General features: G+C 40.7%; 1 protein-coding gene across 9 annotated transcripts in view; it reads right to left on the bottom strand.

Annotated features, from left to right (window-relative positions):
• The window catches only part of CNOT4 (CCR4-NOT transcription complex subunit 4), a 73,288-nt gene that overhangs the window by 41,543 nt on the left and 17,803 nt on the right, over positions 1-13,942 (bottom strand). The gene's annotated exons all lie outside the window — the stretch shown is intronic.

Here is a 13,942-nt window from a genome sequence, read left to right as displayed (position 1 = left end):
AAACAATGAAAGCTTCTTACACAGAGTGGTTCATTTCATTGTTCATCCCATTTCTTTGGTACAGAGACCAAACCTTAATTTTTAAATAGTGTTTGCCAAGGTTTATAAGGTATACAACTTTCTGCACACAAACAACTTCTGTAAATTCATTTATGCTTTTCATCAGCACCTCATTCACACTGAAGTCCAAATATATACACATGCTCAAAAATACCACCCTAGTTTTAACCAGGGAAGCAGACAGTACAATATTTCTGGATCAGTATTTTGAAAAAGAACCAAAATGCATGTTTTTCTTCAAAAGTCACTACTTTAACTCATTTCTTAAGCTCAATCATTTGAGTATGCTTCCATTCTGTTAGTTTAAGAATGAAGAACAAACAAGTTGTTGTCACACTCAAAATGGACATAGTCCTCCCTGAGATATTCAATCAGTTCTGTGTTTTTCCCCCTCTTTCATGAACTAAAAGTGTGGATTTTTTAAGTGGTACCTAGTCTCAGCAAGTCATCTTTACCTGCTGCAGGAAACACACGTGTATAAGGCACCTAATTTTATTACTTCACTTTAGTTCTGTACTTCTTTTGGAGATAAAACCACACAACTAGACCCCCCCGAAAAGCGTGACTGATATGCCAGTTACACCTACAGATACAGCCCTCCTTACCCCAAGCATTGAGAAATAAGTATGACCATCCAGCTACTGATTCTGGTCATGATCTTCAACATACACCAACTTTTTACAAATAGGAAAGCTCAAAAATACACTTTAAAAATCCAAGTGTTTTTCAGTTACACCTTTCCCCAAACAGACGTTTCCTCTGCGTATTCCTGAGCTTCCTGCACTAATGCTTCGCTCAGTCACAATTTTACCAAGAAGTTACCACCAAGTGTCATGCTGAGCAGACCAAGTAGGAAGTTTCTGAAAGTCAAGCACTACTCTCTAGCTCCCCCTTCTTGCATGCTATTATGCAGACGTATTTAGGATTTAACCACACACAATTTGAAGTCTCCTCTACTTTCCCAGCAAGTTTTCCATTTCATTACTTTCCAAAAATATTAGATCATGCACTATCCAATTTCTCTCCAGTCTTTTAGGAGCAAGTCCAGAGAAATTCTCACATCCACCTACTCGGAGAGTGACATTTACTCCTATCCTTGGGAATGTGTGTTTTGAGACCAATCCCTTGGCTCACAGATTTCCGTACACTGGAGTCCTAGCCTTACGTATCTTTGGTTCAGTACTCACAACCACAAAAAAACACTTCTGTTTATGATCTTCTGACTCTAAACCACACTTCCTTGCATAAAGTCTATCTTGTAAAGCCCATGAAGTTCCAGTTAAAGTTGGGACCTCTCACTTTACAGGACAGGATCAGTTCAGCATTAGCGTGCAAAGCTTGTCCCTGTTCCCCACAAAAATTCTTCTGCAGGTGGCCAGGAGAGAGCCCCAAGGAGAAGCAGTATACACCCGCACAACCAGAGCACCAAACACACAGCAGGGCAGAAAGAGCATATAGCCTCACACAGAACAGTTGTATTGCAACCAGGTGTGTTCACCAGCTGATACCCGCAGCCTAGATAACTGCACTTTACACTGTTCTCATAGCACATGCTGCCTCGAGGTACAACATACAATTCTGGTGAACACATAGCACTATCCTAAGAAAAACAGCTTTAAGTCCCATTAAATGCTCACAAAGTAAGGATGGAGGAACAGATTTTAGATGCAGTAAGCATTATTTTCCTCACGTGGCATGCACTAGCAACAACACTGTCCTCTTTCTGACCTTCACAGTGATTGAAATCAAAATGTTAGACTCCTACAATAACATAGCAGGTTTTATTTAATTATCCATGATTTCTTTGGTGGTATATAACAATCACTCTGACCACCTCAAAAGCACATTATGGGGCCTTACCAGTGTTTAGACAGAACAGAATCCAGCCTGAAAGGAGGAAAGGATTAGTTTGCCCAGGAGCTGTCCTGTTTATAAAACCCATTTGCATCGGTTGAAGGGTCAGAGGGATTGTTAAAAGGCCACAGCACACTGTTTAATTGCTTGTTATGCATATAACTTAACACACATTTCTACAGCAACCTTTATACCTTTTGCATTGCCTGTATGCAAGTTACATTTATTATAACAAACTTCTCACATCTGCATAGCAGCAAAACCATTACAACACAGAAGTGACATTAAAACCAAAGCATGCAATAAACCGCACAGATTTTGCTCAAAAAGTTTTGAGTAGGATTTGACTTTGTCATACAACTTCCAACAACGGGTCAGAAAGCAAAAAGCACAGTCTGACCAAGCCTGTACTCATTTCACTGCACGTCCGGCTACTTTGAGTCTACTGAAACATATCTAAATAAATCCATACTAGTACAGTTGTAGTTAGAAGTGCAGCTTTGAAGAACTTCAGTCATCACAATAAAGCTAGTGAATTATGAAGTTTGTGTGGAATCTCTGCTAGGAAATGTTATCGGTTCATGTGAAAAGACTGTGACATTATCTAGTGCCTCTGGGATATGCAGACAAGCTCTAAGAAAATTGCAACGTGATTAACATTTATGAGCTGTTTAAGTTAACACTAAGAGTTCAGCATCTGCTAGCAATAATGCCAATAGCTTGCTTCAGTCAGTAAATGGCTTGTTATTTTACAACTAGGAGTAAAGAGCAGCTGTATGCCATGTTTCTTGAAATTACGTGAAAAGGGGTATTTATTTACCTGGGAAAAGACCGTTCAAGCATCCTATTTAGGAGATTCTCTCCAAAGCATCTCCATTTCAGGAGGCTTTATATACCAGGGACTGCGCACCAATTCTGCATCAGAGCAGTGCTCAGTTTTTCAAGCCCAGAAGTGTAACGTGCAGAGTGAGGCAGCATTAAATGCATTGTTCATACAAAGCTACCAAGCTACCAGTTTAACTGGTCAGCTAAGAACGAAGTTTTTGGAAGAGCCTTAAAGATTAACATCATAGTAAAAGTAATGCAGTGACAACATAACACAAAAGACAGAGCTACCTGCTGTATTTAATTTACAGTATTTGGTCTTTGGGATCAAGTTCCCAAAGATCAATTTAATAGCATCTGAGGAAAAGGGGAAGAAGGCAGCACACATATGCATACACACACACACTGCAAGCAGCTAGGATTTGTCCATGCTCTTTCCACAGCACTCCGGCAGCTCCACATCCTGTTTATAGAAGACTGTGCCAAAACATTCACACACACAAGGACGGAGCAAAGGTGGACAATGTCCAGCAGCATCTTAGAGCTGGTGATTTTGTAATAGGTAATAACCAGAATAGAGAAACAAGTAGTTGGTACTGTAGAAGGGATAAGGCATACTACTATGAAGTTCCTTTCTTTTCCAAACCAGTATGCAAATTGAAAGATTTTTTTTTTTAAACTTTAACACTAGCAGTTATTTCAATCCATTTAGCATGCAGACACTGCCATTTTCTTTTTCACTTGAGGTGAGCAAATTTATCTTCCTACAGGTTATCTTCACCTTCTTTACTGAATTTTAAAAGAAGGTCTTAAAGGGGAGCAGGCAGAAAGCACTTGCTTCTTAGCCATTCTTTTTACGTCAAGGACACCTATTCAAGACTTGACAGAAACAGAACCTATCTTCTTATGATAAATAGTAGAACATTTCTACTTGCTAGCAGTTCATTTTAGGAAAAAAAAAAAAAGTGTTTAATTCCTCTTTCAGAAGGGCGGCTAGCTCCACGGGATACAGATGCCTTCTTCCCCTTCAGACAACGGACTGAATCAAGCTTTGCTACTTGCTTTAAGACACTAATATCACAGTCAGAAGTTGTCAAAAATCAAGTCAAGATAAGCTTGAATAAAAGACCCACATTCTAAAAAATATTTAGAGGCCTCTTGAAGGACAAAAATCCAGGCATGTGTTAGCTAATGTTTCACGTAAAGTTCAAACACACCCGACACTTGAAGGGAAACAGGTCGGAGTCTATGCATTGAACCTTTAGTAAAGGTTGGTTAAACTTGCGCAAACAAACTCACACATTTTTTTCACAGCCTTGTATCTTTTGAAACTTGTCAGGCCCTGAGAAGTCTCAGAAATGAACTGGGGATTCTGCCTGCGGAACCTCACACAAAAGGCAGCCCGCTGGAAACTCCCATCCTCATTGTGTTGAAGGATCAATTCCCTTTTCAAGCCTAATCTCTACTGTGATCCCATTTAAAAGCTGGAGGTAGAAAGGTAGAACATAAATTAGAATGGATTACCCCGCTCCCTTGACCTAGCAGAGCAGCAGCTCCCTCAGCACAGCACTCTCCTCCAGGCAGGGCAAGGCAACGCCGGCCTTTGTTTCAGAAGCCCTCGGCTGGACCAGGTCCTTCCATGGTACTTTTGCTGACAGCAAAGCAGCCTGATTTCCTTTTGTCTCCGAACGTAGGAAAGGCTGTCATGGTGACCACTGCAAGGTTTACATCAAAGCCTTTCACAGGCAGGCTGCACAGAAGCGTACGTTTTTACTTCTAAGCACACAGAACTGAGGGAGATCCAGCAAGTCACTCAAGGCCCCACAGAAAACCTGTGGCAGAGGAAGATCAGGTATGCACGTCCCAAATCATGAACCACTAGCCTAGTCACTAAACCTCCTGGCCACACACACAATTCAGAAATCTGGGGACCAGGCCATCCCTCTGACACACTCATCTGTAATTTCCAGGATGTCTAGAGAAGGAGAGAGATCCCTTTCTCCCCCAACCTCCTAATTCATAGCAACACATGGTGATTACTTCAGTTCCCTGGTTAGTAACGCTACTTCAGGAGACTGGGCAAGAGTGCTGAAAGCTGGGTTTTCCTGTGAGGTTTTTGACACTGTTACTGACTCAGAGCTATGACACTTCTGTGGCAAGCAAGGAAGCTCCAGTTCATCCAAGTTAACTCTCACTTGAGGCAGAGAAGGTTCACAAAGGAGGCCATAACTGAAAGCTCTGGAGATTCCTGTGCTCTAGGCCACCCCACAGCTGCCTGAGGAGCCTCCACCCCCCGCCGTGTGTTTTCAGACTGGTCATCCCTTCTCTTTGCCCATCTCTTCAAATTCTGCCAGCCTAAGCACTTGTACTGTCTCTTGAACCAGCGAGACCAAGAAAGAGTCTATTTTTGCTGGCTCATATTTCACCTAAATCAATTCCCTGTCCAGTTCGTCACACAGCCATGCAAAAGCTTACATCAGCACAGCAAAGATGTAGAAATGTGCAACTGGGGATAGCGACTGCTCAAGCAACACATTCAGCAACAGCGCAAAAATCAGCCAAAGAACTCAACTCACAGCTTTCAACACAATGCCCTCAAGGCAACCTAATAAAAAAAAAAAAGAAGTCAGGTGGCAGCTGCTAAATGAAAGGGGTACTAATCTTTTTCTATAAAAATACTTGCTGTTCACACTGGATTAAGACACTTTTGGGGGCAAAAAAAAGTTTTGTACCATAAAAAGTGATTTGCCCTGATGTAAACTGAGCCAAGAATTGTTCACTGTAGGCTTATTGTTATAGGACTTGGAGCTTTTCAGCATAAAGGGCTACATACTACCAACGACGCATGAATACCCGTTAAGAGATTATTTACTCAAATAAGTAACTTCCTTAAAAAGCATGAACGGAATCAAGGTGTTAAGTTTTATTCAGAAAGAAAATAGGCCAAATAAGATTCAAATTCACCCACAATAAAACTTTGGATGCAACAAGCAAACATTATTCTACCACCTAGGTAGATTCATTCATCAAAATTAAAAGCACAAGATTGACCTGTAACTGTATAAATTTCCCATCAATTTCTAATTCATGTTAAAATAAAGAACAGTAATGTTCAAGTTCTATTTCTGCATGTCCCCATTTGATCTTTTTGTACCTATACCTCCACTACATGTAAATACAACATGCCAAGAGCACTTAGATAATGAATTAGAAGCAGGCTATGAAATTAATTAGTCAGACACCTTAAAAGCTTGTGTCACAGACAGTGACCACCCAATATGGGAATATATATCCCAGCATGATTAATTCCCATTCCCCAGATCATAAGCAGGAAGTGCTTAAGCAACAGCAGAAACAAAAGCCATATTTATATAGATGTGCATACAGCAAGTTATATATCACAAATTATCATGAAGCATTGCACACACCAAAAACATCACGCAAGAAAAAAAGAAAATAGATCTATCAGCTACCATTAAACAAGAAGCAAGTTCTAATCCATCCTGAATTCCCTAAATCTCATTATGGATGGGCACAGTTACTTCTGTTCTCCCTGTAACTCTGAAGGAACACTAGCATTGGACAGTGAAATATTCTTTCCAAGTCCTAATATACCAGTTTTCTCTGTGTATGAGGTCTAGCATATTGATTTCATTGTAGAAGATCCACATTCTAGTACAGAAACATTATCAGACAATCTGAACAGTACTTTGGCAAAATAAAGCACTTTGTAGAAGACAGATGGTTTAGAGATTAAAAGCTTTGTTAATGCATATATATATATATAGTAATTTGTGATATGACAGCATTTAATTGTAAAGGTAGTCACTAACATAATAAAGAGAATTCAACACCAGTGCAAAGCACCGTGGCAGACCAACTGCCTAATGTTATTGTAGCTGGCTAATGCTGTGCATCTACTCAAGTTCCCTGCAGCAAGGCACAGAGTCTTAGTGATGGCAGCTGTATTTCATTGAACTGGACCTCATGTGCTTAACAGAGGTTTTCAACATCCATTTTTCCCCAATGCTTTTACCCCTGAAGCTAAAACACACTGAAGGGGTCAGGCTACCACATTAGTTCTACCCTTCCCCTTTTGCCCAGCACTTCAGCCCATCCACCTCCCTCTCCCCAGGAGCAGCTCAACTCTTTGCTCATCTCCCAGGCAGCCCTCTCCTTGTCTCCCACTTTTTGTAGGTCTCCATGATGCCATTCAGCCCGTTCATATTTTCATAGGATATCTTCATCCACTAGAGGAGAAACACAGTTTGCTCCAGGCTTCTGGCTGTTGGACTCTTTTTATCAGTTTGTTTCCTTCTCCACTGAAGAAGCAGTAAGAACATGCCATTCTGTAATGAAAACATCTTGTGCTAGCTTGTATTAGATTGCATACTTAATAATAATAGCCACTATTCCTGTATCCAATTATAAAAAAGCTCAATTCTGAAGAACTTGACAGCCTTTAAAGTGATGATCCAGGAGTATTCTCGAAGTTGCAAGACTATTGCAGACAACAGTTTGCAACATTCTGCCAGCAGCTATCAGCTGGATAACATACTAGAAGGATTTATTTTTGACCTGTTGCTCCAGCTGCATTTGTTCACATATGCTCAATATTACAATGGGCTGATCTGAAAGGATGCCTGAAGAGCAAGAGTTGCATCCTCACTGAAGTACACTCTAGCACAGAGCACCATCAGTGCAGTATGCTCCAAAACAAGCATGTGCACTTTAACAAAAAAAAAAAAAATGCATTGAAGGACAGCTCAGCTTTTACATTAAAAAGAGTAGTTTGCATTTTCATGTTGCAGCGGGAACAAGATCACTGCAGCATCTTTAGAAGTCACAGCCTGCCTGTCCAACCATACTCAGTAATTAATACAGCTGTATTACATAAAAACCTTTTAGCCTTTTCATATTAATTCCTGGATATTTAAGTTATCCAAATGAAGGAAAAAATGCAGCTAAACCTCCTGCAAACACATCTCCAGAGACCATTATCTACTAGATAAATACCTCCTTCAATAGCATAACTATTATCTGTTATTTGTCCCTTGAAACAGCAGTTACAGAAACCTTCGCTAAGGAAAGTGCACTTTGAGCTAAGGCACACTATGCATGACATTCTCTCTCCAGATTTTTTTTTTTTTACAAAAGTTAAAGTATTCAAGGACCTCTAATTGTTAAGAACCTGGTACTTTTGCTCTTCAGGGAACAGTATCTAGTATTCAGCACAGACTTCTGAAGTTATCTTGGAAGTAGTACTTAATTTTAACAGTAAATTCCAAGAGTAGGGGGCAGGGGCACAGAAGAGAGGCATAAAAGCTGATCACAGCAAATAGGCGCACGCTTATCTGTAGCATTATTGACTATAGACAGGTTCTTTTTGCTCATCAGAATTCCCCGAACGACTTGCAGAAAACTGGGTGTAAGATAAAAGACTGGATGATACCAGGTCATGGCTTCTTGTCTCTCCCAGCTATCTCAGGAGCCTTCTAAACTTAACTCTTCCACCTGCATTGCAGAGTTGTCACATCAGCATTAAGTGATAACAAAAGAGAAGGTTTATCAGTCATATATTAGTACTATTAAAGAAACAGTCCTCTCACAACAAACCACGTGGCCAGAAGTAAACTTCCTGTTCATCCCTAAGTAGGGTGGGAGATGGGCTCCAGTTCTCCACCAGCCTTGCCTGCAGTTGAGAGCCCCCTTGAACATTATTCTTAATTCCCAACTGCTTCAGATGCTTTCCTTGAACAGTGTATAAGTGAATGGGTAGCTCCTTTTCAGTGTTACCAAGATATGAATAAAGCAAAGAATTATTCACTTTGAAGCAGAGTTTAACACGCTTCAAAAACAGGGTATGGAAAATGCAACCAACGTTAGTGACAGCCCCACAGCTCCATTCAGCAGCAACCTTGAAGTCAGGAAAGCATAAGAATCTAAACACCACGAGAATCTGAAAAGGGGCAACACATTTTATATAATTCTGATCAAAGTTCTGTAGGTGTTTAAAACTTGTTATTAACAACCTTTGTGAAAATGGATGATACGCTAGAGTTGATTCACTTTCTCCCCAACTTCCCAATTAAGGTATTATTTATTCTAGGCTCCAGCTCCTGGAGTTGCTCAACACTTTCAAGATAGAACAAAAGGATAACTTGACCTTTAGTTATTACAAAGCAACAGACCTATTATGCTGGTTTTGAGTCAGTTTAAACAGCAAACATGATCATAATATTGGCCTAATTGTTTTCTTAGCAACAGTGATAGGTCTTCCATGTTTTTTCATAACCCCTAAACAAATAAGCACAAATACTTCAGGCTGGATCAGAGGGAAGAGAAGGATGAAAACAAGGCTTAGATGGAGAAGTCTGCACAGAGGAAGCCTTATGCAGCTCATCTATAGGTTCTGGATGAGCACTGATTCCAGCTTGAGTGCTTCTGCTAATCGCAAGTAATAATGCAAAGCATTGAGCTCAGAAGAATAAGAACTCTTTGTCGAAGTCCATGCAGTCCTCAGTGCCCACAGCTCCATCTTGAAACTCCCTGTCGGCTGATGCCAGAGAACAGAGGGCTGGTGTGCAGCATTCTGCATGACTAGAAAAGCAACAGCCACACACAGCACCAGATCGAACATGCCTGCTTAGTTTTATCCAAGTAAATCAAAACTTTATCTTGTTATTTTCCGTTCAGAAACTGTGAAGCACCTACACCAATGCCTTCCCTTGGGCATAACAATAAATCTTTAAGAGAAATTCTTATTCTTCATTTCATCCTGCAATTATGTGGACACATTACAAAAAAAGTCACTCATCTTCTGAATCTCCAGGATGCAACTTTATTCCAGACAAGCATTGTTTTGGATACCATGAAGCAATGAAGCCTGTGCAGGACATTGAGAACCGTGATAAGCAGTACAGAATGAATGGTACAGGTTTGGTATCAGCAAACGTGTCTCGCTCCTAAAAGTTTCTATAAACCTCAAAAAAAGGAAAAGCATTCCAACATCATATAAGATATATTGTTTAAACTATATTTTTTAAAAAGTGTCTCCAGGAAAACAGCAGACAGAACTGCAGAGAGACCTCTCCTTCAGAGCTGAGACTGCTGCTCCCCCCAAAAGCCAGCAGGAGCCCTGTTTCCCACCACCCCTTCAAGATGCTTTCCATATTTCAACTGGGCCTTGAAAAGGGACCTCACAGTAGCAGATCGCTGCTACCAGAGCATTTGGCTGTAACTGAAGACAGCAAAAGAACAAAAGTGATAATATGATCCAGAAGTGACTGCTGATCACCTTAAACAGATTCTTGAAAGGGTCAGAAGAGGAACAGACATTAGAAGTTGAATTTTGCACCTACTAAACCACTTGTTTCTGGACCTGAAGACACTGTGTAGAAGCAGTTGTGTAACTACTGCCGTTCCTTTTTATAAGAACGCAATTCTTATAAAAACGATTATTGCTCAGAGTAAAACAACATAGTTGAAAACTGCTTTTTTGTACTATGCCATACCAAACATTTCTATGCCTGAATTGGCTATTCTGCTTTTTAATGAGACTGTTTACATACGGCCAAACCGAGATAAATGGCTTCCCCTCTCTCCTTTAAAAAAAGGAAGTTCAGGTAACAACTGTAATTTCTCTTCATGAACGTCACATTTTTTGATTATGCTGAGGCCTACAGCCTACTTGTACAGAGCAGGCCTACAGTGCAACCAGCTACAATAAGACAACTTGAACTTCCCAACACAGGTCTGACTGAAACGAGCCGTTACGCCTTGCCTAGCTACTGTTATATGACTGGGGTGGTAGGATTAAGAGAATCAAAAGGACCCCACGGTTCAAAGTGTTCCTGCCACAGGAAAAACAAAGCTCTGTTATTTTTCTCCTTAGAAGCATTGAGCTGAAGTTAACCGAGTTTTTATTTTTCAAAGAAAACCCTGAGTTTTGGGAAGATAGTGACATCCAGAAACCTGTAACAGACTGTTGATGTGTGAATTGCAATTCCCAGTCACTATGCATTGCAAACATCTTGAAAATCTTAAGCAGTGGTCTAGAATCAGGACTCCTTGCCTCTATTTGTTAGAATATAATCATGATGTGTTAATATACAGACTGAAAAAATGGCAAAAATGTTTTCCTCTCAGTAACTGCAGATTCTTTATCTGACAATTTTTCTAAATGCAAGCTTTACTAAGGACAAACGAGGAGGTCAAACTTATAAAGACAATTAATACTTTTATCAGATTATTCTGAATCACACTTCAGTGAAAGAAATCCTTCAACAAATGCTTCAAGCAGAAGAACAAGCTCTGGTCTACCTTTAACACTGTTTTGCCTAAGAATTTTCCAGGGCTTTTAGTTTAGCTGAGAAGCTACTTGCAGGTTTACCTTCACAGTAAGTCAGAGTATGATCAGAAGGACACATTGCTCATGTGACAGAGGATCACAGCTGTTACTTCATGAGCCTATACTTAAATTTTTGCCCATAAGTTTATACAGATCCTCTTTAACAGGCAGCTGCACAAGCAGACTTTTAAAAACAGTAATTGACAGTAGGAACTTTTCAGAAGGGATACCGTTTTCTTTCATTAAAGGACAAGTACATAGTTTTGGTTAGAAAAGTGCTAAGATATTTCAAAGGAAATAAGTGTTTTTAATGTTTTTGCGTCTCCTCTCCCTGGGTTTACAGAATCGGAGCTGTGCTTGTACTTCAGCTGCCAACCAGATATTAAGCACCCAAAGCATCTGTCAATAAACACTAACAGGTCAGATTCTCCAGGTGTGAGCAAGTGATGCGAAGCTTGAAGCTTTCAAGGTTTAGTCTGTAATCAAGTCCAATGGCCACACTAGTTAGAGCTAGACAGTCAGCAGGCTAAACAAGAGAAAAATACCCAGCTGTTCATGGGGAGACAAGTCACTGCCCATAAATAAGTCTGAGGAAAGTCACAGATCGTGTGGACAGGGACAGTTTAGTTTCCTTCTTACATTTCAAAAAGGCTTTCAATGGGGTTCCACCGAGCTCTCTGAAGAAATTAGGCTGCTTTCAGAAAAGCATCTTCCCTCTCATAGAAGAAGATTTGACTTTAAAAAGTTGGAAGCCAAGTACAAAAAGGGAAGTCAATGGCAGTTCCACATGACTCTCATCACAGACACCAAACATTACATACAGTAGCGATTTCAGATAGTAATTTGTGTCTACTTCTTTGTTCTCTATGCAAAAGGATTTATCTCTAAAGATGAAAAAGATGAGGGCAGAAAGCTGAAGAATCTCATGAAACTGAGGACTGATAAAGTAGCACAAGACACATTGTTGCTAAACGCCAAGCAGCACAAGCTAGGAAAAGCTGCTTCTACATAAGTACAACGATGTGTCAATCCAATTAATTTTAAGGTAGAAGATTTCTGAGCTGTCATAATAACTATGTCCTGTAACATCAGCTCACTAATCAGCCACAGTCAGAAGCCACACTAAATACAAGGGATTAGGAAAAAATCAGAGAATGAGACTGACCCACAGGAAAACCGGGTTCTGAGACTGTGAGGCACTGCAATAGGTGGGATAGAGGAGACAGTGTGCATACATTATGAAGCAATAGAGAAATGCTTTAAACAGAAGTCAAAACACAAAACGGTCAAACAAAGGTAATATTCCACACAGTGCTTGGCTAAACTGTGAAAACTCATGCCATTGAAGGTTGCAGATGATGGCATTTAGGTTTAAAAGCAATCAGACAAGCTGACATGGGTGTAAGCAGCAGCATTAAAGGAATCTCTCTCATACTGTGAAGCACAAAATACACTGCCAAGGAGGCTGCTGATCCAAACACTTCCTGAGCTGGAGAAGCACAGACTTAGGGGCTGCTACCAGAAGGCATCACTACATTTGTGCCAGCCTTATATTCCTCCACACAGCAGCTGCTACCAGTTGCTGACCACACCACGACACCAGACTGGACAACTGCATGCTGCTCCAGTACAGCAGTACACACACAGGGCTGGTCTAATTCACTACCAAGTTCCACACTTTTGGAAGCACAAAAGAAAAAGAGCCTGTAACACACACCACGAAGTTTGAACTGGTTTGGAGACCAGAATCCTTCCATGTCTTTTTAATTTCACTTCCTATCTCCAGAGCTGACTGGCATTTTTATAAGCTCACTTGTACAATGACTACAACTCAACCAACACAGCAGTGAGATTTATAAGCAAAGCTTTGTTTCTTGACAGAGCAATCTCTCCGATAACCACAGCCAGGCACCTCAGACCTCCTCATCTACTATAACTCATAACCCGCAGTGACAACCACAACTGAAATCTTAACTATTTAAAGAAAAAGTAGAAGCAGCTCATCTGTAGATCCCATTGCATCATATGGCCAGGTAAGAAGGACTTCTGATATTTTTCAGGCAGGTGGGGAAGGGCTCTCAACAGCAGAGAGTACAGTTGCATCTGCAGAGTGACTGAAGTCAGTGCTGGAACCAAAGAACAGCAGCCAGTGCACAGAACTCCGGGCTGTCAGGAATTACACGTGCTGCTCTTTTCTCCCCCTAACATCTCCCAGACTAGAGAGGCTTCGTAAGTCCAGTTTGAAAAGCCTACAGAAGAGTCCCAGTTTCTCACCTGGCAGCAAACACCACATCAAACCTCCCACTAGGTGGAGAAAGATCACCCTCGAGCATTCTGCAAAAGCTAAACAGAGCTGATTAGTCTGGGTGTACCTGTGAAATATTTCTTATCTTTCTACAAATTAAGCTGAATGAGTTTGCCTTGAAGTCTCCCCTAGAAGATTCTTGCCTTTAAAAAAGGTAGTTTACTGGATTACAATTTACCATCATACAAACTGATATGATTAAAGATTCTGGGACCAGGGATTATGAGGGGGGAAAACCGAAGAAATCCCCTCAAAAGCAAAACACACCAAACCAACCTAAGAAAACCCACCCAGAACAAGCCCTAGTATATCGCCATAGCCCCTCTGAAAGGCTAGAGCTCCTTTTGAAAACCTTGACTCAATTATCGCTGCCCTTATTCACCCCCCCACGGGAAGAAGCATAGGAAGAAACATAGCTGTCTGCCATGAGTAACAGATTTTTGTGTTGGGGGCCAGAGATGATAATGTCTCAGACTAGGAAAGGATTTTTTTGGCCTGTATCCTTACATTGGCTCCAAGTTTCTCCACTCCAAGACAACTAGAGTTTG

This window comes from Aythya marila, assembly GCF_965140915.1.
Source record: "Aythya marila genome assembly, chromosome: 1".
Taxonomy (NCBI): Eukaryota; Metazoa; Chordata; class Aves; order Anseriformes; family Anatidae; genus Aythya; species Aythya marila.
The sequence above is the reverse complement of the archived record's forward strand: the minus strand, read 5'-3'. Positions and strand labels throughout refer to the sequence as shown.